The sequence below is a fragment of the Cervus canadensis genome, chromosome 28 (assembly GCF_019320065.1).
Source record: "Cervus canadensis isolate Bull #8, Minnesota chromosome 28, ASM1932006v1, whole genome shotgun sequence".
NCBI classification, from domain to species: Eukaryota; Metazoa; Chordata; class Mammalia; order Artiodactyla; family Cervidae; genus Cervus; species Cervus canadensis.
The window spans coordinates 25,749,171-25,776,647 of NC_057413.1; the positions used below are offsets into that span (position 1 = coordinate 25,749,171).

At 37.8% G+C, this 27,477-nt stretch overlaps 1 long non-coding RNA gene across 1 annotated transcript; it reads right to left on the bottom strand.

Annotated features, from left to right (window-relative positions):
* Positions 1-10,821: 10,821 nt before the first annotated feature.
* Positions 10,822-27,100, bottom strand: LOC122430135. Its single transcript, XR_006266239.1, has 2 exons — positions 26,841-27,100; positions 10,822-10,932 (listed from the first exon to the last, which is right to left on the bottom strand). It is a non-coding gene; the product is annotated as an uncharacterized LOC122430135 (long non-coding RNA).
* Between the last annotated feature and the right edge of the window lie 377 nt (positions 27,101-27,477).

Below are 27,477 nucleotides of genomic sequence, written 5' to 3' on the forward strand. Positions count from 1 at the left end.
CACATGTCAAAATGAAATTTGTCTTATTTCAATCATCTTAGCAGGAAAAACATTAACATGCATCCATGCCAACAGAATTAGTTAAAAACAGATGAGGAACCAGAGAAAGCAAATCACTCATTTGTTCAAACCAGTATCTGTAGCAATGACTATCTAGTCTTTGGTGCATGAATTATAGAGATAAATTTGATTTCCCTGAAAACAAAAGTATACTGAAAAATGTCATTAGAAAGATAAGATATTAAAATTTTAATAAATAATTATGTGTTTTATCAAAAAAAACTTATAAAGGAATTACAAGACAATAATTTATGGTGACATTCACCTAAAATATTCAAATCTGAGATATGTGCTTTTCTTTATCATTCTTAAAAATTTTAAATCTTTCCAAAATAGCTGAAGTATGGCTAAATTGACAATTGCATTAATAAAAGTAAATAAGAATGGATTTAAACTACTCTCTTTAGATGTAAAAAGTTCCAGGAAAAAAATATGTGAGTATTTGCACACCTGGGATTATTAAACTTTAGCCAGTGTAAGAAGGACCCTCAAGTTTACACTTGATCAGTGAATGATTTCAGGTTTTATTCAGGCTTTGAAAGACCAGAAAAGGGAGGAGTATGAGAGAAGTTCACAAGACAAATATTGCCTTAGAATGGCAGAGATCCTGGTGAGTGGAAACCAATGAAGGCATATTGATGAAAGCTGGGATTTGTGTAAGACATCAGGAAAGCAGGCCTTTTAAAATGTTTTGAGAGTAGAGGGATATCAAAAATACTTTACCATCTTTTTTTGGAGATTTTTCTGTAAAATACAATGAAAAGTCAATATAAATTTCATGGAAAGAAACATGAAAATTCAGATTTGTTGAAAATTGTATGCAAATTTAAATTCTCAGGATGCAAATAAACACTGAAAATGCACACATACTTATACCAACACACACAGGATGCAGTGTTTGAAAATTCCCTTTTAAGAAAAGAGTAGTATTCACCAAATGAAGAAGGGAAAAAGAGATACATTTTCTGAATTGAGAAAACTTAAGAAATACTTGGTAATTACTTGATAAAGTTTTTATGATTCCTTTTGGCAGTATACACTCTTTTGTTACTCAGATTTTTATCTTTAATAAGAGATCTGTGTACTGTTAAATACATATACTCAACTGTCCGAGAGTTGTATCTTTGCCATATGAAAATCACCAAACATTGAATTACAAAATTCTGAACTACTGCTCTTGTAGGACATCAGTGTCAGGTTCATGGGTGCGTCTTTTCACAATTTTCTCAACTGCTTAATGAATAACTGTATTTTATGAGACTTTGATTTTAATTCATTCCTCAATGAACCTTACTTTTACAAAGTAAAATGAAAGAGTGGTGAGTAAAACACTAAATGGTAGTAAATGGATTTCTAAATCAAATGTATGGAAAAATCTTGAATAAAACTTTCAGAGTAGAATTTTAAAAATTGCAAAACTTTGCAGGTAATTTTGTACTTGAATATATTTTACAAATAGGAAATATCTGTGTAAATTGCACAGATTTACACAGGACAAATCAAAGGAAAAATAATGGAGCATTGAATAATCCATGAAGAGGGCAGACTTCAATTAAAATAGTCATAGAATGAGATAAAAAAAAATGATGTAAAGCTATATGGTATGTACATTGCAGTGGAGGAAGATGATCACTGAGAGTTGAAGAAAAGTCAAAGAAAGAGATGAAACATGACAAGGTACAAAGTGTGAAATGTTAATGAGAGTTACATTTATCCTGGTCACCTTTATCTAAAAAATAAAGAAATAACCATGCAAACCAAACAAAGGCACAATGTGAGGAAGAAAAGACAATAATTTGGTTCCTTTCCATTATTTATTCATTCAATATAAATTGCTCCACTTTTCTAAGAATTTGAACCTAACATTTCAAAGGCCATGTAACTCATGAGAGGCAATGCTATTTTAAGTTCTCTCACCCTTTTCTGCAAAAGAATTACCATACAAAAGTAAATCATGGTAAAATGGAAATTCTTCTGGGATAAACTGAATCAATATTTGGTCTTGAATTTGACTTTCCACCTTTTTCATAACAAAAGACGCATATACTCACATTGATGAAATGGTACTGAAAATACGATGTAAATGTGAATAGTTAAAGTACCCCTCTGTCAGAAAATTGATCTGGAGCTGTTTTCATTTGAAGCCTGCCAAATGTCTTTAAAGGATATGTCCCCAAGATTTATCCAGTATGTAAACCAAGATGTAATTGAAAAATATCAAGGAGAAAAGGAGGATGTTAAACTTTGAAATTTGAAGGATTTGTGGGGAAAAAAATGGAATTATTCTAGTACAATAGTTCCCTTTTCATTTACATATATAGTTCTGAATTTTGAAATATACATGATTTTTTAAGATACAATATATTGTTTAATTATTGAAAAGACATTGCAGTTGGCAGAAATAATAATAGCATTGATAAAAATCTCAATGTATAAATTATACACATAGATGGGGAAAAGACAAGAAAATGTTGTAAAATATTTGTAGAACTGGAGCATTTGAGTAATTTGTTCAAGAATAGTAAAAGAGGAGGGGAGGAGCCAAGATGGCAGAGGAATAGGACGGGGAGACCACTTTCTCCCCTACAAATTCATCGAAAGAACAATTGAATGCAGATCAAACTTCACAAAACAACTTCTGATCGCTAGCTGAGGTCATCAGGTGCCCAGAAAAGCAGCCCATTGTCTTTGAAAGGAGGTAGGACAAAATATAAAAGATAAAAAGAGACAAAAGAGCTAGGGACGGAGGTCCATCCCAGGAAGAGTGCCTTAATAGAGGAAGTTTCCAAACACCAGGAAACCCTCGCACTGGTGGGTCTGGGGGAAGTTTTTGAATATCGGAGGGCAACCTAACTGGAAGGGGAAAAACAAATAAACCCCACAGATTACGTGCCTAAAAGCAACTCTCAGCAGAAAAGTACCCCAGAAGCCTGCATCCGCCACCAGCAAGTGGGAGTTGAACGGAGAGGAGCGGGCGGCATTGCTTAGGGTAAGGACCGGGCCTGAGTGCCCTGAGGACAAACGGAGGGAGCTTTTGTGAGTTACCAACTTAAACTGTGGGACAGAAAAAGAGAGAGAGAAAATTAACCGGCCGGAACACACTGCCGGCCATTTGCAGAACAAAGGGTCTGAGCAAGACCAGAGGAGCTAGCCGGCTGCGGACTGGCCCATCCCTGCCAGAGGCTAGACTCAGGGGGGAGGGGAAAGGGGCAGGCTCAGCCCCAAAGACGGCATCCCCTACCACACTGCAAACAGGCCTCCAGTTTCTAACCAAAGACTTCCTGAGATTCTGGATAGTCGACATCCACGGGCGGGGACGGGGGCTGGGGACGCGGAGGGGAGAAGGTGCACGCACCCGACTGGCACAGGCGGAAACTGAGGCTGGGACCGCGGAGGGGAGAAGACACGCGGCACCTGGGGAGAGTGCGCCCGTCAAGCCCCTGGCTGCCTGAGCCTCTCCGACGGGCGTAGGCACAAAAGGCGGGCGCAGCTTTTTGTTCCGTGCTTTTGTGGAACACCTGAGGGCTGGAACTGCGTGCAGCCAAGCACGCTCCATATAGAGCAGCCGGGAGCCTGAGCAGCATAGACGGGGAAAGCAGCGCCAGTCCCTCCCCGCAGCGTGACAGAACTAGCAACCTGAACAAGAGACCACCTCCGCCCGCCTGTGTCAGGGCGGAAATTAGGTACTGCAGAGACCGAAACAGAAGCCAAATAAACAAAGGGAACCGCTTCAGAAGGGACCGGTGCAACAGATCAAAATCCCTGTAGATAACACCGACTATACCTGAAGGGGCCTGTAGATATCGAGAAGTGTAAGCTGGAATGAGGAGCTATCAGAAACTGAACCGAACCCACACTAACCGCAACAGCTCCAGAGAAATTCCTAGATATATTTTTACTTTTTTTTTCTTTTTTCTCTTTTATTTTATTTTAAAATTCCCTATTACTCCCCCACTACTTCTTAACTTTCATTTTCGTAGATTTTTATAATTTTTTTAATTAGGAAATATTTTTTTCTTTTTATTTTCTTTTTACTTTTTCTCTTATTTCCTTTTAAAGTCCTCTATTACTCCTGTACTACTCCTTAATTTTCATTTTCATTTCACTATAACCTTGCAAAAAAAAAAAAGAGAAGCCCTATTTTTAAATCGAACTTCACATATATTTCTAAAATTTTTTGTGTTTTTGTTCTTAATATTGTTTTTTTAAGAGTCTAACCTCTACTCTAGATTTTTAATCTTTGTTTTACAGTATGTGATATAAATTTTGGACATTTAAGAATCCAATATTCAGTTCCCATTTTTATTCAGGAGTGTGTTGATTACTCTCTCCCAATCTTGACTCTCTGTTTTCTACCTCAGAACACCTCTACTTCCTCCTTTCCCCTTCTCTTCCCAATCCAATTCTGTGAATCTTTGTGGGAGTCTGGGCTACAGAGAACACTGGGAACAGACAATTGCGTAGATCTATCTCTCTCCTCTTGAGTTCCCACTTGTCTCCTCCTGCTCATCTCTATCTCCCTCCTCCCTCTCCTCTTTTTCATGTAACTCTGTGAACCTCTCTGGGTGTCCCTCATGGGGGAGAATCTTTTCACCATTAACCTAGAAGTTTTATTATCAGTGCTGTATAGTTGGAGAAGTCTTGAGACTACTGGAAGAATAAAACTGAAATCCAGAGGCAGGAGACTTAAGCCCCAAACCTGAGAACACCAGAAAACTCCTGACTACATGGAACATTAAGTAATAAGACACCGTCCAAAAGCCACCATACCTACACTGAAACCAACCACCACTCAAGAGCCAGTGAGTTTCAGAGCAAGACATACCATGCAAATTCTTTAGCAACACAGGAACATAGCCCTGAACGTCAACATACAGGCTGCCCAAAGTCACACCTAACACAGACCCATCTCAAAACCCATTACTGGGCACTCCATTGCACTCCAAAGAGAAGAAATCTAGTTCCATGCACCAGAACACTGCCACAAGCTTCCCTAACCAGGAAATCTTGACAAGCGAATCGTCCAACCCCACCCACTGGGTAAAACCTCCACAATGAAAAGGAACCACAGACCTCCAGAATACAGAAAGCCCACTCCAGACACAACAATCTAAACAAGATGAAAAGGCAGAGAAATACCCAACAGGTAAAGGAACATGAAAAATGCCCACCAAGTCAAACAAAAGAGGAGGAGATAGGGAATCTACCTGAAAAAGAATTTAGAAAAATGATAATAAAAATGATCCAAAATCTTGAAAACAAAATGGAGTTACAGATAAATAGCCTGGAAACAAAGATTGAAAAGATACAAGAATTGTTTAATAAAGACCTAGAAGAAATAAAAAAGAGTCAATTAAAAATGAACAATGCAATGAATGAGATCAAAAACACTTTGGAGGGAACCAAGAGTAGAATAACGGAGGCAGAAGATAGGATAAGTGAGGTAGAAGATAAAATGGTGGAAATAAATGAAGCAGAGAGGAAAAAAGAAAAAAGGATCAAAAGAAATGAGGACAACCTCAGGGACGTCTGGGACAATGTGAAACGCCCCAACATTCGAATCATAGGAGTCCCAGAAGAAGAAGACAAAAAGAAAGGCCATGAGAAAATACTCGAGGAGATAATAGCTGAAAACTTCCCTAAAATGGGGAAGGAAATAGTCACCCAAGTCCAAGAAACCCAGAGAGTTCCAAACAGGATAAACCCAAGGCGAAACACCCCAAGACACATATTAATCAAACTAACAAAGATCAAACACAAAGAACAAATATTAAAAGCAGCAAGGGAAAAACAACAAATAACACACAAAGGGATTCCCATAAGGATAACAGCTGATCTATCAATAGAAACCCTCCAGGCCAGAAGGGAATGGCAGGACGTCCTGAAAGTAATGAAAGAGAATAACCTACAGCCTAGATTACTGTATCCAGCAAGGATCTCATTCAGATATGAAGGAGAACTCAAAAGCTTTACAGATAAGCAAAAGCTGAGAGAATTCACCACCACCAAACCAGCTCTTCAACAAATGCTAAAGGATCTCTCTAGACAGGAAATGCAGAAAGGTTGTATAAACGTGAACCCAAAACAACAAAGTAAATGGCAACGGGACCACACCTATCAATAATTACCTTAAATGTAAATGGGTTGAATGCCCCAACCAAAAGACAAAGATTGGCTGAATGGATACAAAAACAAGACCCCTATATATGCTGTCTACAAGAGACCCACCTCAAAACAAGAGACACATACAGACTAAAAGTGAAGGGCTGGAAAAAAAATATTTCATGCAAATGGAGACCAAAAGAAAGCAGGAGTCGCAATACTCATATCAGATAAAATAGACTTTCAAATAAAAGCTGTGAAAAGAGACAAAGAAGGACACTACATAATGATCAAAGGATCAATCCAAGAAGAAGATATAACAATTATAAATATATATGCACCCAACATAGGAGCACCGCAATATGTACGGCAAAAACTAACGAGTATGAAAGAAATTAATAGTAACACAATAATAGTGGGAGACTTTAATACCCCACTCACAACTATGGATAGATCAACTAAACAGAAAATTAACAAGGAAACACAAACTTTAAATGACACAATGGACCAGCTAGACCTAATTGATATCTATAGGACATTTCACCCAAAACAATCAACTTCACCTTTTTCTCAAGTGCACACGGAACCTTCTCCAGAATAGATCACATCCTGGGCCATAAATCTGGTCTTGGAAAATTCAAAAAAAATTGAAATCATTCCAGTCATCTTTTCTGACCACAGTGCAGTAAGATTAGATCTCAATTACAGGAAAAAAATTGTTAAAAATTCAAACACATGGAGGCTAAATAACACGCTTCTGAATAACCAACAAATCATAGAAGAAATCAAAAAAGAAATCAAAATATGTATAGAAATGAATGAAAATGAAAACACAACAACCCAAAACCTATGGGACACTGTAAAAGCAGTGCTAAGGGGAAGGTTCATAGCATTACAGGCTTACATCAAGAAACAAGAAAAAAAGCCAAATAAATAACCTAACTCTACACCTAAAGCAATTAGAGAAGGAAGAAATGAAGAACCCCAGGGTTAGCAGAAGGAAAGAAATCTTAAAAATTAGGGCAGAAATAAATGCAAAAGAAACTAAAGAGACCATAGCAAAAATCAACAAAGCTAAAAGCTGTTTTTTGAAAAAATAAACAAAATTGACAAACCATTAGCAAGACTCATTAAGAAACAAAGAGAGAAGAACCAAATTAACAAAATTAGAAATGAAAATGGAGAGATCACAACAGACAACACTGAAATACAAAGGATCATAAGAGACTACTACCAGCAGCTCTATGCCAATAAAATGGACAACTTGGATGAAATGGACAAATTCTTAGAAAAGTATAACTTTCCAAAACTGAACCAGGAAGAAATAGAAGATCTTAACAGACCCATCACAGGCAAGGAAATCGAAAGTGTAATCAAAAATCTTCCAGCAAACAAAAAGCCAGGACCAGATGGCTTCACAGCTGAATTCTACCAAAAATTTAGAGAGGAGCTAACACCTATCTTACTCAAACTCTTCCAGAAAATTGCAGAAGAAGGTAAGCTTCCAAACTCATTCTATGAGGCCACCATCACCCTAATTCCAAAACCAGACAAAGATGCCACAAAAAAGAAAACTACAGGCCAATATCACTGATGAACATAGATGCAAAAATCCTTAACAAAATTCTAGCAAACAGAATCCAACAACATATTAAAAAAATCATACACCACGACCAAGTGGGCTTTATCCCAGGAATGCAAGGATTCTTTAATATCCGCAAATCAATCAATGTAATACACCACATTAACAAATTGAAAGATAAAAACCATATGATTATCTCAATAGATGCAGAGAAAGCCTTTGACAAAATTCAACACTCATTTATGATTAAAACTCTCCAAAAAGCAGGAATAGAAGGAACATACCTCAACATTATAAAAGCCATATATGACAAACCCACAGCAAGCATCACCCTCAATGGTGAAAAATTGAAAGCATTCCCCCTGAAATCAGGAACAAGACAAGGGTGCTGACTGTCACCACTACTATTCAACATAGTGTTGGAAGTTTTGGCCACGGCAATCAGAGCAGAAAAAGAAGTAAAAGGAATCCTGATCGGAAAAGAAGAAGTGAAACTCTCGCTGTTGCAGACAACATGATCCTCTACATAGAAAACCCTGAAGACTCTACCAGAAAATTACTAGAGCTAATCAATGAATATAGTAAAGTTGCAGGATATAAAATTAACACACAGAAATCCCTTGCATTCCTATATACTAACAATGAAAAAAACAGAAAGAGAAATTAAGGAAACAATACCATTCACCATTGCAACAAAAAGAATAAAATACTTAGGAGTATATCTACCTAAAGAAACAAAAGACCTATACATAGAAAACTATAAAACACTGATGAAAGAAATCAAAGAGGACACAAACAGATGGAGAAACATACCGTGTTCATGGATTGGAAGAATCAATATTGTCAAAATGGCTATTCTACCCAAAGCAATCTATAGATTCAATGCAATCCCTATCAAGCTACCAACGGTATTTTTCACAGAACTAGACCAAATAATTTCACAATTTGTATGGAAATACAAAAAACCTCGAATAGCCAAAGTAATCTTGAGAAAGAAGAATGGAACTGGAGGAATCAACCTGCCTGACTTCAGACTCTACTACAAAGCCACAGTCATCAAGACAGTATGGTACTGGCACAAAGACAGAAATATAGATCAATGGAACAGAATAGAAAGCCCAGAGATAAATCCACGAACCTATGGACACCTTATCTTTGACAAAGGAGGCAAGGATATACAATGGAAAAAAGACAACCTCTTTAACAAGTGGTGCTGGGAAAGCTGGTCAACCACTTGTAAAAGAATGAAACTAGAACACTTTCTAACACCATACACAAAAATAACTCAAAATGGGTTAAAGATCTAAATGTCAGACCAGAAACTATAAAACTCCTAGAGGAGAACATAGGCAAAACACTCTCTGACATAAACCACAGCAAGATCCTCTATGACCCACCTCCCAGAATATTGGAAATAAAAGCAAATCTAAACAAATGGGACCTAATGAAACTTAAAAGCTTTTGCACTACAAAGGAAACTATAAGTAAGGTGAAAAGACAGCCCTCAGATTGGGAGAAAATAATAGCAAATGAAGAAACAGACAAAGGATTAATCTCAAAAATATACAAGCAACTCCTGCAGCTCAATTCCAGAAAAATAAATGACCCAATCAAAAAATGGGCCAAAGAACTAAACAGACATTTCTCCAAAGAAGACATACAGATGGCTAACAAACACATGAAAAGATGCTCAACATCACTCATTATCAGAGAAATGCAAATCAAAACCACAATGAGGTACCATTACACGCCAGTCAGGATGGCTGCTATCCAAAAGTCTACAAGCAATAAATGCTGGAGAGGGTGTGGAGAAAAGGGAACCCTCTTACACTGTTGGTGGGAATGCAAACTAGTACAGCCGCTATGGAGAACAGTGTGGAGATTCCTTTAAAAAACTGGAAATAGAACTGCCATATGACCCAGCAATCCCACTTCTGGGCATACACACTGAGGAAACCAGATCTGAAAGAGACACGTGCACCCCAATGTTCATTGCAGCACTGTTTATAATAGCCAGGACATGGAAGCAACCTAGATGCCCATCAGCAGATGAATGGATAAGGAAGCTGTGGTACATATACACCATGGAATATTACTCAGCCATCAAAAAGAATTCATTTGAATCAGTTCTAATGAGATGGATGAAACTTGAGCCCATTATACAGAGTGAAGTAAGCCAGAAAGATAAAGAACATTACAGCATACTAACACATATATATGGAATTTAGAAAGATGTTAACGATAACCCTATATGCAAAACAGAAAAAGAGACACAGAAGTACAGAACAGACTTTTGAACTCTGTGGGAGAAGGTGAGGTGGATGTTTCAAAAGAACAGCATGTATACTATCTATGGTGAAACAGCATCACCAGCCAGAGTGGGATGCATGAGACAAGTGCTCGAGCCTGGTGCACTGGGAAGACCCAGAGGAATCGGGTGGAGAGGGGGGTGGGAGGGGGGATCGGGATGGGGAATAAGTGTAAATCTATGGCTGATTCATATCAATGTATGACAAAACCCACTGAAATGTTGTGAAGTAATTAGCCTCCAACTAATAAAAAAATTAAAAAAAAATAAAAAAAAATAAAAAATATTTCCTAATAGAGAGAGCCCAAATATGACTCTTTACAGCTTCAAGCAGGTATTCCTAATGCTAACAATTGAAATAACTCTGGAGAGAAAGCGAGAAACTGAGAGACTGAAAGGGAGAATCTACTCTTAATAAAAAGTTATCAAAATAGTTGACCAATGTCAACTATTTACTTATTCTGTTAATTTAAAAGAAATGTTTTCAGAAACTTTGCAGTTTGGATGAATGGTACACTTGATGAATTGCAATTTGTCAAAATCTCGCTTAAATAGTGTTGTCCAGAACTAAATGAATGAGTTCCCACCAAAAGTACACAGTGGAGTGAGACTATTCCTGCTTTTGCCTCCAGTTCAGCTTTTATAAAGGGAAGTTCAGATCCTGCTCATCTCTATTATCATCACCATTCAGAAACCATGTCAAAGTCTGTCAGACAGTGGACAGTTCCCTTAAGATATCATTACTTTATTTAAGTATTTAGTAACTTACCATTTTTATGATATTCCCTCTGGAATACTTCAATAATAAAGAATGCCACTAAGAGGTAGAGTATGTGAATTGCAGGCAAAGTGTCTACGCCGTCTACTCTGGGGGGAAATTCTGAAAAGGTACACCAGAAAATTTTCTTATTAACATTCAGACCAATCCTATTGTTGTTTATACAATAAAATTTAATTCCACACTTCAAGTAACCTATAAGTCTATGACCAAGTTTCAACCTTCATAGACAGACTTGGAGGGTCTCATTATTTCTAAGTATCATGAGATGGATAGCAGCAACCACTCAGAAAACAATGTGGAATTGAATATCTCAGGGTAGGCCAAGGGTTGGCAAGATGCTTCTCCCATGGGTTGTAATGGATTGCTGAGTGTGGGCCCCTCACAGTAAATAAGGGACTCTCTGTCAAATTCTCGATATGCCCTCATCATTTTGCTGTATCCTATGAAGTTTAACATGATCTAGGTCAGGTATTGCCTGACAATGGCCCACAGGCCAAATCAAATCTGAAATATATTTTTGGAAGATTTGTGATATCAGAGTGACTTCCACATTGTTACATCAATGGAAAATGAATAGTATTTGTGACACAAAATTAAAAACTCAAATTTTGTTGTCATTCCATTGAACTCAGCTATGTTTATTCATATATGTATGGTTTATAACTTTTTTTTCACTATGATAACAGATGAATAGTTTCATCAAGACTGAAATGCAGTGACAGTTATAACTCCCTATCATGTTAAGTGGCTGGACTGTCACAGCATTGCAAAATTTTACTTTCTATCCTTGCTTTAATGCCAGGGAACACTAAACATGTCAAAACAAGTAAAAGAGGGGAAAAAAGTAGAATTTGAATAAAATGTTTTGAGATACATTAGGGTATGCATTGTCTTATTGTTGAATTATATGTATTTATTATGCAACAATACTTGCAGCTTTGCTAAAAGATAGCAATATGCACTGGCATTGCCAGACTAGCAGTCATTACAATATTTTCAAATTATGGTAAAGTAGCCATAAGAAAAATTATAAAATTAAAAATTAAATAGCTCATTATAGAAAATATTTCTTCATGAAAATATAAAAGGAAAATAAGGTTGCACCAAAGAAGGTTTTATAACTCATTTCTTAGTCAAGTAAGAGATGCCATTAACCAATGGTAAGTGAGATTAATTTTGTTTGATTGAAGAAGGTAAAGAAATGTGTCCAGACAGAGAAAATAAACTCAAGTCTAGGGGGAGGAGCTAAGATGGCGGAGGAATAGGACGGGGAGACCACTTTCTCCCCTACAAATTCATCGAAAGAACATTTGAATGCTGAGCAAACTCCACAAAGCAACTTCTGAACACTAGCAGAGGTCATCAGGTGCCCAGAAAAGCAGCCCATTGTCTTCAGAAGGAGGTAGGACAAAATATAAAAGATAAAAAGAGAGACAAAAGAGCTAGGGATGGAGACCAGTCCCAGGAAGGGAGTCGTAATAGAGGAAGTTTCCAAACACCAGGAAACCCTCTCACAGGCGGGTCTGGGGGAAGTTTTTGAATCTCGGCGGGCAACCTAACTGGGAGGAAAAATAAATAAAACCCACAGATTACATGCCTAAAAGCAACTCCCAGCAGAAAAGTACCCCAGACACTTGCATCCGCCACCAGCAAGTGGGGGCTGAATGGAGAGGAGCGGGCGGCATTGCTTAGGGTAAGGACCGGGCCTGAATGCCCTGAGGGCAATACGAGGGAGCTAATGTGAGATAGCAACTTAAACTGTGGGATAGCAAGAGAGAGAGAGAAAATTAACCGCCCGAACACACTGCCAGCCGTTTGCAGAACAAGGGACCGAGCAATTCCAAAGAAGAGCTAGCATCTGTGGACCGGCCCATCCCCCTCCAGAGGCAGGAGGCAGCGCGGAGGGGAAAGGGGCAAACGTGGCCCCAGAGGACCCAGAGACTGCATCCCCTACCAAACCGCAAACAGGCTTCCAGCTTCTAACCAAAGACTTCCTGAGATTCTGGATGGTTGACACCCACTGGGAGGGTCGCAGCTAGAGACAAGCTCCCCAGAACAGACACAAGGTGCACCGGACTGGGGCGCACAGAAACTGAGGCGGGAACTGCGGAGGGGAGAAGGCGCACCACACACAGGGAGAGTGCGCCCGTCAAGCTCCTGGCTGCCTGAGATGCTCCGCCGGGGAAGGCACAAAATGCAGGCCCAACCGAGCCTGCACTTATGTGGAATACCCAAAAACTGGAACCGCAAGCAACTCAGGGCCCACTCCCTATAGCGCAGTCTGGAGCCTGAGCAGTGTAGACTGGGAAAGCACACACGCTGCAAGCAGGGACAAACCCAGTGTGGCCGGAACACTGAGAGTGCTCCCCACACAGGCCAGTGATGTTTGTCTGCAGTGCCCCTCCCTCCCCACAGCACGACTGAACAAGCGAACCTAAACAAGAGACCACCTCTTCCCACTTGTGTCAGGGCAGAAATTAGACACTGAAGAGACCTGCAAACAGAAGCCAAATAAACAAAGGGAACCGCTTCAGAAGTGACCAGTGCAACATATTAAAATCCCTGTAGGTAACACCGACTACACCAGAAGGGACCTATAGATATCCAGAAGTGTAAGCTGGGACAAGGAGCTATCTGAAACTGAACAGAACTCACACTGCCCACAATAGTTCCAGAGAAAATCCTAGATATATTTTTACTATTTTTTTTAATTAAAATTTTTTTTCTTTTTCATTTTTATTTTTTCTCTTTTGTTTTCCTATAAAATTCCCCATTACTCCTCTATTACTCCTTAATTTTAATTTTCTTTTATTTTCTTTTAGGTCCTCTATTACTCCTTAATTTTCATTTTCATTTCACTATAACCTTGGGGGGGGGAAAAAAGACCCTATTTTTAAAGGGAACTTCATATATATTTCTTAATTTTTTGTGTGTTTTTGCTTTTGTTTTCAATATTGTATTTTTAAGAGTCTAACCTCTACTCTAGATTTTCAATCTTTGTTTTTCAGTATTTGATATCAATTTTAGACATTTAAGAATCCAATATTCAGTACCCATTTTTACTCAGGAGTGTGATGATTACTCTCTCCCCCTTTTGACTCTCCTTTTTCTCCCCCAGATCACCTCTATTTCCTCCATCCCCCTTCTCTTCTCAATCCAATTCTGTGAATCTCTATGGGTGTTCTGGGCTATGGAGGACACTTAGGGAACACAGTACTGCATAGATCTGTCTCTCTCCTCTTGAGTCCCCCTTTTTCTCCTCCTGCTCATCTCTATCTCCCTCCTCCCTCTCCTCTTCTTCATGTAACTCTGTGAGCCTCTCTGGGTGTCCCTCACTGTGGAGAATCTTCTCGCCATTAACCTAGAAGTTTTATTATCAGTGCTATATAGTTGGAGAAGTCTTGAGGCTACTGGAAGAATAAGACTGAAATCCAGAGGAAGGAGACTTAAGTCCAAACCCTGAGAACACCAGAGAATTCCTAACTACAAGGAACATTAAGTAATAAGAGATCATCCAAAAGCCTCCATACCTACACTGAAAACAACCACCACCCAAGACCAATAAGTTCCAGAGCAGGACATACCACACAAATTCTCCAGCAATGCAGGAACATAGCCGTAAGTGTCAATATACAGGCTACCCAAAGTCACACCAAATGCGTAGACCCATCTCAAAACTCACTACTGGACACTTCATTGCACTCCAGAGAGAAGAAATCCAATTCCACGCACCAGAACACCAACGCAAGCCTCCCTAACCAGGAAACTTTGACAAGCCAATCGTCCAACCCCACCCACTGGGTGAAACCTCCACAATAAAAAGGAACTACAGACCACCAGAATACAGAAAGGTCACTCCAAACACAACAATCTAAACAAGATGAAAAGGCAGAGAAATACCCCGCAGGTAAAGGAACATGAAAAATGCCCATCAAGCCAAACATAAGAGGAGGAGATAGGGAATCTACCTAAAAAAGAATTTAGAATAATGATAATAAAAATGATCCAAAATCTTGAAAACAAAATGGAGTTACAGATAAATAGACTGGAGACAAGGATAGAGAAGGTGCAAGAAATGTTTAACAAGGACCTAGAAGAAAAAAAAGGGTCAATTAAAAATGAATAATGCAGTAAATGAGATCAAAAGCACTCTGGAGGGAACCAACGGTAGAATAACGGAGGCAGAAGATAGGATGAGGTAGAAGATAAAATGGTGGAAATAAATGAAGCAGAGAGGAAAAAAGAAAAAAGAATCAAAAGAAATGAGGACAACCTCAGGGACCTCTGGGACAATGTGAAATGCCCCAACATTCGAATCATAGGAGTCCCAGAAGAAGAAGACAAAAAGAAAGGCCAGGAGAAAATACTAGAGGAGATAATAGCTGAAAACTTCCCCAAAATGGGGAAGGAAATAGTTACACAAGTCCAAGAAACCCAGAGAGTCCCAAACAGGATAAACCCAAGGCGAAACACCCCAAGACACATATTAATCAAACTAACAAAGATCAAACACAAAGAACAAATATTAAAAGCAGCAAGGGAGAAACAATAAATAACACACAAAGGGATTCCCATAAGGATAACAGCTGATCTATCAATAGAAACTCTTCAGGCCAGAAGGGAATGGCAGGACATACTTAAAGTAATGAAAGAGAATAACCTACAACCCAGATTACTGTACCGAGCAAAGATCTCATTCAGATATGAAGGAGAATTCAAAAGCTTTACAGACAAGCAAAAGCTGAGAGAATTCAGCACCACCAAGCCAGCTCTTCAACAAATGCTAAAGGATCGTCTCTAGACAGGAAACACAGAAAGGTTGTATAAACGCGAATCCAAAACAGCAAAGTAAATGGCAACGGGACCATACCTATCAATAATTACCTTAAATGTAAATGGGTTGAATGCCCCAACCAAAAGACAAAGACTGGCTGAATGGATACAAAAGCAAGACCCCTATATATGCTGCTACAAGAGACCCACCTCAAAACAAGAGACACATACAGACTGAAAGTGAAGGGCTGGAAAAAACTATTTCACACAAACGGAGACCAAAAGAAAACAGGAGTCGCAATACTCATATCAGATAAAATAGACTAAAATAAAAGCTGTGAAAAGAGACAAAGAAGGACACTACATAATGATCAAAGGATCAATCCAAGAAGAAGATATAACAATTATAAATATATATGCACCCAACATAGGAGCACCGCAATACATAAACAAATGGTAACGAGTATGAAAGGGGAAATCAACAATAACACAATAATCGTGGGAGACTTTAATACCCCACTCACACCTATGGAAAGATCAACTAAACAGAAAATTAACAAGGAAACACAAACTTTAAATGACACAATGGTCCAGCTAGACCTAATTGATACCTATAGGTCATTTCACCCCAAAACAATCAATTTCACCTTTTTCTCAAGTGCACACGGAACCTTCTCCAGAATAGATCACATCCTGAGCCATAAATCTAGCCTTGGGAAATTCAAAAAAATTGAAATCATTCCAGTCATCTTTTCTGACCACAATGCAGTAAGATTAGATCTCAATTACAGGGGGAAAAAAACTATTAAAAATTCAAACATATGGAGGCTAAATAGCTCGCTTCTGAATGACCAATAAATGATAGAAGAAATCATAAAAGAAATCAAAATATGCATAGAAACGAATAAAAATGAAAACACAACAACCCAAAACCTATGGGACACTGTAAAAGCAGTGCTAAGGGGAAGGTTCATAACATTACAGGCTTACCTCAAGAAACAAGAAAAAAGTCAAATAAATAACCTAACTCTACACCTAAAGCAACTAGAGAAAGAAGAAATGAAGAACCCCAGGGTTAGTAGAAGGAAAGAAATCTTAAAAATCAGGGCAGAAATAAATGCAAAAGAAACAAAAGAGACTGTAGCAAAAATCAACAAAGCTAAAAACTGGTTTTTTGAAAAAATAAACAAAATTGACAAACCGTTAGCCAGACTCATTGAGAAAAAAGGGAGAAGAAACAAATCAACAAAATTAGAAATGAAAATGGAGAAATCACAACAGAAAACACTGAAATACAAAGGATCATAAGAGACTGCTACAAGAAGCTCTATGCCAATAAAATAGACAACTTGGAAGAAATGGAAAAATTCTTAGAAAAGCATAACTTTCCAAAACTGCACCAGGAAGAAATAGAAGATCATAACAGACCCATCACAGGCACGGAAATCAAAACTGTAATCAGAAATCTTCCAGCATACAAAAGCCCAGGACCAGATGGCTTCCGAGCTGAATACTGCCAACAATTTAGAGAAGAGCCAACACCTTTCTTACTCAAACTCTTCCAGAAAATTGTAGAAGAAGGTAAACTTCCAAACTCATTCTATGAGGCCACCATCACCCTAATTCCAAAACCAGACAAAGATGCCACAAAAAAACAAAACTACAGGCCAATATCACTGATGAACATAGATTCAAAAATCCTTAACAAAATTCTAGCAAACAGAATCCAATAACATATTAAAAAGATCATATATCATGACCAAGTGGGCTTTATCCCAGGAATACAAGGATTCTTTAATATCCACAAATCAATCAACATAATACATCACATTAACAAGTTGAAAGATAAAAACCATATGATTATCTTAATAGATGCAGAAAAAGCCTTTGACAAAATTCAACATCCATTTATGACAAAAAAAAAAAAACTCTCCAGAAAGCAGGAATAGAAGGAACATGCCTCAACATAATAAAAGCTATGTATGACAAACCCACAGCAAACATTATCCTCAGTGGTGAAAAATTGAAAGCATTTCCCCTAAAATCAGGAACAAGACAAGCGTGCCCACTCTCACCACTACTATTCAACACAGTTTTGGAAGTTTTGGCCATAGCAATCAGAGCAGAAAAGAAATGAAAGGAATCCAGATAGGAAAAGAAGAAGTGAAACTCTCACTGTTTGCAGATGACATGATCCTCTACATAGAAAACCCTAAAGTCTCTGCCAGAAAATTACTACAGCTAATCAATGAATATAGTAAAGTTGCAGGATATAAAGTTAACACACAGAAATCCCTTGCATTCCTATACGCTAACAATGAGAAAACAGAAAGAGAAATTATGGAAACAATATCATTCACCATTGCAACAAAAAGAATAAAATACTTAGAAATATATCTACCTAAAGAAACAAAAGACTTATACATAGAAAACTATAAAACACTGATGAAATAAATCAAAGAGGACACAAATAGATGGAGAAATATACCGTGTTCATATATTGGAAGAATCAATACTGTGAAAATGAGTATACTACCCAAAGTAATCTATAGATTCAATGCAATCCCTATCAAGCTACCAGCGGTATTCTTCACAGAACTAGAACAAATAATTTCACAATTTGTATGGAAATACAAAACACCTCGAATAACCAAAGCAATCTTGAGAAAGAAGAAGGGACCTTGAGGAATCAACCTGCCTGACTTCAGGCTCTACTACAAAGCCACAGTCATCAAGACAGTATGGAACTGGCACAAAGACAGAAATTTAGATCAATGGAACAGAATAGAAAGCCCAGAGATAAATCCACGAACCTACAGACACCTTATCTTAGACAAAGGAGGCAAGAATATACAATGGAAAAAAGACAACCTCTTTAACAAATGGTGCTGGGAAAACTGGTCAACCACTTGTAAAAGAATGAAATGCAAATCAAAACCTCAACGAGGTACCATTACACGCCAGTCAGAATGGCTGCTATCCAAAAGTCTACAAGCAATAAATGCTGGAGAGGGTGTGGAGAAAAGGGAACCCTCTTACACTGTTGGTGGGAATGCAAACTAGTACAGCCACTATGGAGAACAGTGTGGAGATTCCTTAAGAAACTGGAAATAGAACTGCCATATGACCCAGCAATCCCACTCCTGGACATACACACTGAGGAAACCAGATCTGAAAGAGACATGTGTACCCCAATGTACATTGCAGCACTGTTTATAATAGCCAGGACATGGAAGCAACCTAGATGCCCATCAGCAGACGAATGGATAAGGAAGCTGTGGTATATATAAACCATGGAATATTACTCAGCCATTAAAAAGAACACAGTTGAATCGGTTCTAATGAGATGGATGAAACTGGAGCCCACTATACAGAGTGAAGTAAGCCAGAAAGATAAACACCAATACAGTATACTAATGCATATATATGGAATTTAGAAAGATGGTAATGATAACCCTATATGCAAAACAGAAAAAAAGAGACAGATGTACAGAACAGACTTTTGGACTCTATGGGAGAAGGCAATCGTGGGATTATCTGAGAGAACAGCATCAAAACATATATATTATCAAGTGTGAAACAGATTGCCAGTCCAGGTTGGAAGCATAAGACAAGTGCTCAGGGCTCGTACACTGGGATGACCCAGAGGGATGGGGTAGGGAGGGAGGTGGGAGGGGGGTTCAGGATGGGGAACACATGTAACTCCATGGCTGATTCACATCAATGTATGGCAAAAACCACTTCAATATTGTAAAGGGATTAGTCCTCAACTCATAAAAATAATTGGGAAAAATAAATAAATAAATAAATAAACTCAAGTCTATTAGTACTTTGCTGAGCACATTTGTTCAAGTAGTTGAAGACATTAGAAAAATATCATCAGTCAATTAAGAAACCAGGGGATTACCTAGTTCTGGGAAATAATGGAATAGACACTTTTCCCTGTGCCCCTCATAACTGAAGCCCCAAGCAGTATATATATATCAAATACAAAAAGACTCTAAAAGATATCAGCAATGACATATAGTGAGCTCTCTCCCTCTCTCTCTCTCTCTCTTTTTTTTTTCTCCTAATGTATCCCTGAGTGGGTGCTGGAGAAACCAACAGTCCAGAAATGCCAATGGGTAAACACAAAGCTTCCCAGATGCTGGTTGTGCTGGTGAAATCACTGTAATGTCTGACTCTTTGCAATCCCAAGAACTACACAGTCCATGGAATTCTCCAGACCAGAATACTAGAGTGGGTAGCCTTTCCCTTCTCCATGGGATCTGCCCAACCCAGGAATTGAACCCAGGTCTCCCGCATTCCAGGTGGATTCTTTACCAGCTGAACCACCAGGGAAGCCCAAATGACTGCTTGGTAAAGAATCTGCTGACAATGCAGGAGACACAGGAAACATGCATTGGATTCCTAGATCAGGAAGATTCCCTGGAGGAGGAAATGGAATCCCACTCTAGTATGCTTCCCTGGAAAATCCCATGGACGCAAAAGCCTAGAGAGCTACAGTCCATGGGTGGCAGAGAGTTGGACAAGACTGAGTACACACACGCATGCTAAGACATAGTAACCCCCAAGAAAAGCTTGCCCTTTGTGGTCACAGGACCAGGAATGGGCAACCTAATAAGATGAAAACTTTTAAGTGATAACTTCCTGACTCCAGCTAAACACCACAGAGAAAATCATAATCCCACTCCTGCTATTCAGCAAGGACTGAGTAGGAGTAGCCTAGTGGTTCACCGTCACTCAGTTAACAATGTACCCCATCCTGTCCTGGTTGGTGTCAGTGAGGGCAAAGTGGAGAGCTGGAACTTTCATTTCCACTCAGCAGCAGTGAGGTCAGTGGCCCTGCCCTGCCACAGAGTCAGTGGAGATACACAGAAAATAGTAATGAAGTGGCCCTCACTCTACCAGGTGAGGTATTGTCAGCAGAGGACCAAAGGAGAACCTGAGCTTTCAGCCCTACCCAACAGTAACAAAGTGCCTTTCTCCTTCCACAGTGTTAAATAATGCTAAGTGGGAAACCTCTATTTCCACCTTCTCTTAGCAAAATGAGATGATATCTTTGTTTTCCCATACATGTGGTGCCATTTTAGGCTTGATATAATAAATGATGTAATAAAATACACAGCCTCATAATATAAGACCCAAGATGTCCATGGTACAATAGAAAACCACACTTCATAACCTGGGAGAACCAAGAAAATATCATCTTAAATGAAAAAAAGGCAATAGATACCAGCATCAAAATGACAAAGATATTTGTAAAGGATTTTATGTGGTAATCATAACAATAAGCAATTACAAACTCACTTTTAACAAATGAAAAAATATAGTCTTAGTAAATAAATAGAAGATATAAAGAATAAAATAGAAATTTATAAAATAGAAAATACAATATTCAAAATAAAATATTCACTGAATAGGCTTAGCAGAGAATGGAGATGATAAAAGAATTAGTCAGTGAACTTGAAGATCATATTATGCCAATTATCCGAACTGGACAATGAAGAGGAAATAGACTGAGATAGACCAATAAAATCTCAGAGTCCTGTGGTGCTATAACAAAAGATCTAATGTACTTGTCATTGGGGTCCCAGGAGAGTAGAAAGACTGTGGAGCTGAGAAAGTTTTTGAAGAAATAATGACTAAAAATGTCCCAAATTTGACAAAAGACATTAATGTATATATTCAGTAAGCTAAGCAAATCACAAATAAGATAAAGCTAAACAAATCCATGCCAAGATACATCATAATCCAACCTCTGAAAAGTAAAGAGAAAAAAACATGTTGAAAGTAGGGGAATGGTTCTTTACTTTCATGAGAAACATGAGAAATGGTTCTTTACTTTCATGAGAAAACAGTTTTAATTGTATTAATAGTAGATTTCTAATCAGAAACCAGAGAAGTCTGAGGAAGGGGCAGAATATTTTAATATGGTGAAAGAAAATAACATAATTCTATACTCAGTGAAAACAGCCTTTGGGAAATTAAGACATTTTCAGATTAAGGTAAGCTAAGAATTTTTTACCAGCAGATCTGTCCTAAAAAAATTTTTTTAAAATGGCTAAATAAAGGCCTTGAAATTGAAAGGGACTGATAAAATAAGAAGCCTTGGAACATCAGTAAGGAAGACAGAACAAGGGAAGGAGTACAAACATAGACAAATATGATAGGTTTTTCTTTTCTTTTGGTTTTTCTAAAATATATTTGATGGTTGAAGTAAAAGTTGTAACATTATGTGATCTGCTTCTCTATGTACATAGAGGTTATAGTTAATATAATTATAAAGAGGGAAAGTAAATGAATTTAAGGGAGGTAAATTTTCAAAAGCATATTAAAAAGCAGAGACATTACTTTGCCGACAAAGGTCCACATAGTCAAAGCTATAGTTTTTTCAGTAGTCATGTATGGATGTGAGAGTTGGACCATAAAGAAAATTGAGTGCCGAAGAACTGATGCTTTTGAACTGTGATGTTAGAGAAGACTCTTGAGAGTCCCTCGGACTGCAAGGAGATCAAGCCCTGAATATTCATTGAAAGGACTTATACTGAAGCTGAAGTGTCAATACTTTGGCCACCTGATGCCAAAAGCCGACTCATTAGAAAAGACCCTGATGCTGGGAAAGATTGAAGACAGAAGAAGGGGACGACCAAGGATGAGATGGTTGGATGGCATCACTAATTCAATGGACAGAAGTTTGAGCAAATTCCGGGAGATAGTGAAGGACAGGGAGGTGAGGCATTCTGCAGTCCATGGGGTCCCAAACAGTGAGCAACTAAACAACAACAGCAACAAAGTTTCTAACATGTATTCAAAGTAGTGAAATGTCAGCACCAGTAGTCTGTGATAAAGTATTCATACAGCATGCTATCAGACTATTCTCCCATTTGTCTACTCAGATAACCCTTAATTTTTGTTTTCATTGTGATGTGAGCTACATATTCAGCCTCCCAATATTTTTTTCAGAATCCGGTGATCCATCTGGACCTTATTTTTCACAACAATTTCTCTTTTTTCCTTTTTTACTTTTCGACTCTCTCTTTGACTCTTAACCATCCATGCTATCATGAAGCTACCTTCCCACCCAAGACCCCATATCACATTCCAGCTCAGAGGGAACTGGTCATCTTTTAGGCCTTGTTTCCTGCTTTGTGTGCAGCCTCAGATACACTCAGGAGTCCTAAGCCTTGAATGTGGTACAGAGGATCATATTCTTGGTGCTGCAAGGAGGGAATGTGATTACATTTAAAAACAACAAGCAATTATTCTCCTCCCGTTTTGAAATTAAGCAAATAAATGTGTACATTAGGCACTGTATCACTCACAAGAGCAAAATAAAATGCTATTTCATTTTCCAGGTAGTTGTGTAAGAAATCCCATTTTCTACATATTTTTATTTTGAAAAAATGTCATTCTTTTATATATATGTGGGTGGAATATATGTATATAGAATATTACTCAACCACAAAAAAAATGAAATTCTGCCATTTACAACAAAATGGATGGATCTGGGTGGTATTATGCTTGATGAAATAAGTCAGACAGAGAAATAAAAATACTGTATATTTTCTATTATATGTGGAATCTGAAAAACAAAACAAATAAACCAATACAACAAAAGAGAAACTGACACAGATACAGAGAACAGCTAGTGGTTACAAGGAGAAAAAAAGTTAGGGGAAGAGGGCAGAAAGGGGAAGATTAAGAGGTATAAACTGCTGCTGCTGCTGCTAAGTCGTTTCAGTCATGTCCAACTCTGTGCGACCCCATAGACGACAGCCCACCAGGCTCTCCCGTCCCTGGGATTCCCCAGGCAAGAACACTGGAATGGGTTGCCATTTCCTTCTCCAATGCATGAAAGTGAAAAGTGAAAGTGAAGTCGCTCAGTCGTGTTAGACTCTTAGCGACCCCATGGACTGCAGCCTACCAGGCTCCCCATCCATGGGATTTTCCAGGCAAGAGTACTGGAGTGGGTTGCCATTCCCTTCTCCAATAAACTGCTAGATATAAATAAATAATATACTAGAATGTAATATGCAGCACAGAGTATGTAGCAACAGTATGTAATAATTAAACGGAGTGTAATACACAAAACATCAAATCAATATGTTGCATACATGAAACTATAAATCAACTATACTTCAGTAAGAAAGAAACAGTAAAAATGATACACTTAAATATTCCAGTTATGGGTGCATCACCTAAACATTTAAAACATCTAACTGCAAACTAACAGAGGCTAGCAGATAATTTACTTAAAGATATAAATTTGGCTAAGAATCCAAAAGAATTTTGTATAAATAGTAAAATCTTTTCCAATTGATTTCCTAGAAACTTAAATTTGAGTACATAACAGTACTTTACAACAAGATATAAAAGATAAAACCTGCCACAGAGTCCTAAAGTCTGTTCTATACATCTGTGTCTCTTTTTCTGTTTTGCATATAGGGTTATGGATTGGGATGGGGAACACATGTAAATCCATGGCTGATTCATGTCAATGTATGGCAAAAACTACTACAATATTGTAAAATAATTAGCCTCCAACTAATAAAAATAAATAAAAAACATGTTAAAAGGAAAAAAAAATAAAATGCAAGATTCAAAAAAAAAAAAGATAAAATCTGAAATTTTATTTGGTGAGGCAAACACTATGTAAGACAGAATCACATCCAAGAGAATCAAATTTTATGACAAAAAGCAAGAATCTGAGAAATGAGCAGTAAATAGGGAAAATTCTTTTTCATCTCTAAATCTGATGTTTACTTTGGAAGCCTACATGAAAAAATATTCATTCCCTTTTTATATACAGTTTTAAAGGAGGGAGGGGCAACATAAGAGTGCTATGGGTATGGGAGGTACAAATTATTGAGTGTAAGATAGGCTACAAGGATGTACTGTACAACACAGGGAATACAGTCAATATTTTGTAATTACTGTAAATGGAGCATAACTTTTAAAAATTATGTGAAAAAGCTCATTCATTTAAATGTAAATTTTATGTTTAAATATTTTCAGAAAATGCATCTGAAGTTAATAATATAGTCTTATATGTCATTCAGATTATTTAATTGCTGTTTTTTAAGATGAATAAGTAATTGACATAAATTTCAAAAATTCTAAGAATTTAAGTCTAAGATGTATCCATCTTTACTTAATGAAATGTCATTTTACAGTTTCATTATGTGTAGTGTTGTGTTTTACACAAAAAGAAGTGTAAAATGTTCTCATTTCTTTTTGTTTATATTATTATTTTTCTTCTTGCTAGAGATACACCAATTCCCTACCTATTTTCTCAGCCAAATGCCTGAGAAATGCCTGAGAGAACTGACTTTATCTACTTAACTACTATTGGTACCATTTGAGCAGAAAGTTTGGTTCAGCTCTCCTTCTAGGTAAATGGTCATACCATCTACTGGTATTTTAGCTCCATCATCCTATCTTCTTCCTCAAAAAGTGACCAGATCACATACCATTGTCTTATCTATCATGTATAATTATACTTCTTCTCCGAGATTTTACTGCAAATTCACAGGTAATGGTCAGCAGCGATAACATTGCTAAATCACCTTTTTATTTTTCAACCAATGTCCTTCAGAAAACATTATTTCCTACATCCATTCCTACCCATAGGACTATCATTCTCTGTCACTTCTTTGTCCTCATATTTTTCCACTACTGAGTATTGCTTTGAAAGCAAGCAAATTATTATGTATATGAAATACATGCATAAAATCATAATAAGTAAGGCAATGAGAAAAATTGTGTTAAATTTCAAAAGTGACATATAATCATCATTGAGGAAGTCAATATAACAAACTACATTATCTTTCCTGTTATATATGCATATTTTACATTCTAAACGGACTAATCAATAATAGCAAAAAAGTGTATGTGATAATATGGTCTTCTACATAAAGAAACTTACTTGTACATATCGACCATTCTAATGAAAAAATAGCTGCAACAAAAAGGTCTTCACTACATACTGCAAGACAGTTCAACGTTTAAAGTTAACATCAAAGTAGTCCAATGCCATATTCTTACATAAAACAGTTTTACAGCATTATGTAAATCTTATGTTACAATAATTTGAATAATACCCCACTGATGGCCAGAAAAAAATTTTCCAGTCTCTATCTGTTCATGAGTTGTCCTTGCTCATTTTTCCAAACAGAGATGGTTACTTTTCAGGAATTGCTGCTGCTGCTGCTGCTGCTAAGTTGCTTCAGTCGTGTCCGACTCTGTGAGACCCCATAGACAGCAGTGCACCAAGCTCCCCCGTCCCTGGGATTCTCCAGGCAAGAACACTGGAATGGGTTGCCATTTCCTTCTCCAATGCAGGAAAGTGAAAAGTGAAAGTGACGTTGCTCAGTCGTGTCCGACTCTTAGTGACCCCAGGGACTGCAGCCTACGAGTCTCCTCCATCCATGGGATTTTCCAGGCAAGAATACTGGAGTGGGGTGCCATTGCCTTCTCCGTTTCAAGACTTACTATATATCAAAATACTAGCCACCACAAGTTGCATCTCTACTCCACTCCTAAATATTTCTAATTACTGCACTTCACAATGGATATTAAAATTCATGAATATAAAAATACTAAAATAATATCTTGGAATTCCACAGCAATGTGTTCCTTAAAAGAAGCTTTTATTTCATCATTACACAGAGTGGTCAGTTTTGAGAGTAAAGTGTGTTAGTTGCTCAGTCATGTCTGATTCTTTGCAACCCCATGAACTGTAGCCTGCCTGCCAGGCTCCTCTGTCCATGGAATTCTCCAGGCAAGAATACTGCAGTGGGTAGCCATTTCCTTAGAGTAGCTTCCTGACCCAGGGTTTGGACCCAAGTCTCCTGCATTGCAAGCAGATTCCTTACTGTCTGAACTACCAGGGAAGCCAGTATGAGAGTATTAATTTTCAGTTCTATGAGGTAATTTTTCATGACTTTAGAATGCAAATATCACACATTAATTGCTAATTGCTGGTTATATTTTTGAAATAAGTGATGTTCGAATGACATACAGAAAAGAATGTATGGAAGTCAGATTGACCAGACTTGAGGGAGTGAAAGTCCAAGTCTCATGCCTTGTATCCTGAGGTCTGCTCTATTTTTGTGACTCAAATGCTTTTGTTAGAAGCACTGGCTAGAAGTACAGGCTCGCTCTCTCTCTCTCTAACGCATGCACACACAAAAGCACAAACAATATCAACAGTATTAAAAAATAAAACTCACCTTTATGACTTTTGTCCATCATAGGTGATTTTCTATAGTGATCTATTGGATAAGTCACCATCTTAAGAAGGAAATTGTTTCACGTCTGTCACTTGTGGCCCAAAGAAAGTCTCAGCTTGGTCCTGAGTTGTGTTGGCAGGATTTTGAAATATCTTTGTGTCCCTTCTACAAACACAGAGGAGGAAGAGATTATATGACCCAAGACAATATTCCTGGGTCAGAGAGGTTTCAGTCATATGAATCAGGTTTCTGGTTCTTGAGTGCTGCAGGTGCAGCATGGAATTAACCAGAAGCAGGAAAGGAGACCTATGTACTCTGAACCTTTTATGATCATAAAACAATACTTCAATAGCAGTTATTCATTTGAATAAATCCACAAATAACTACATATACACAAAAATCAACTGATAAATCTCAGATTAGATTTCTTTTTTAATTTTTCTCTTCATTCAAGTCAACCATAGAGTGTCTAGTGCTGAAACAGGAAGAACTTTTTTGTTCACTTGATCATTTATGTAGACCAATTATAGACCAATTAAACTAAGCCAGAGTTGTTACTGCTTAACAATCCTGCCCAGGTCCTATCTCAGACTAATCAAATAGAAATTTCTTAGGGGTGGAAGGAAGGAAGAGAAGG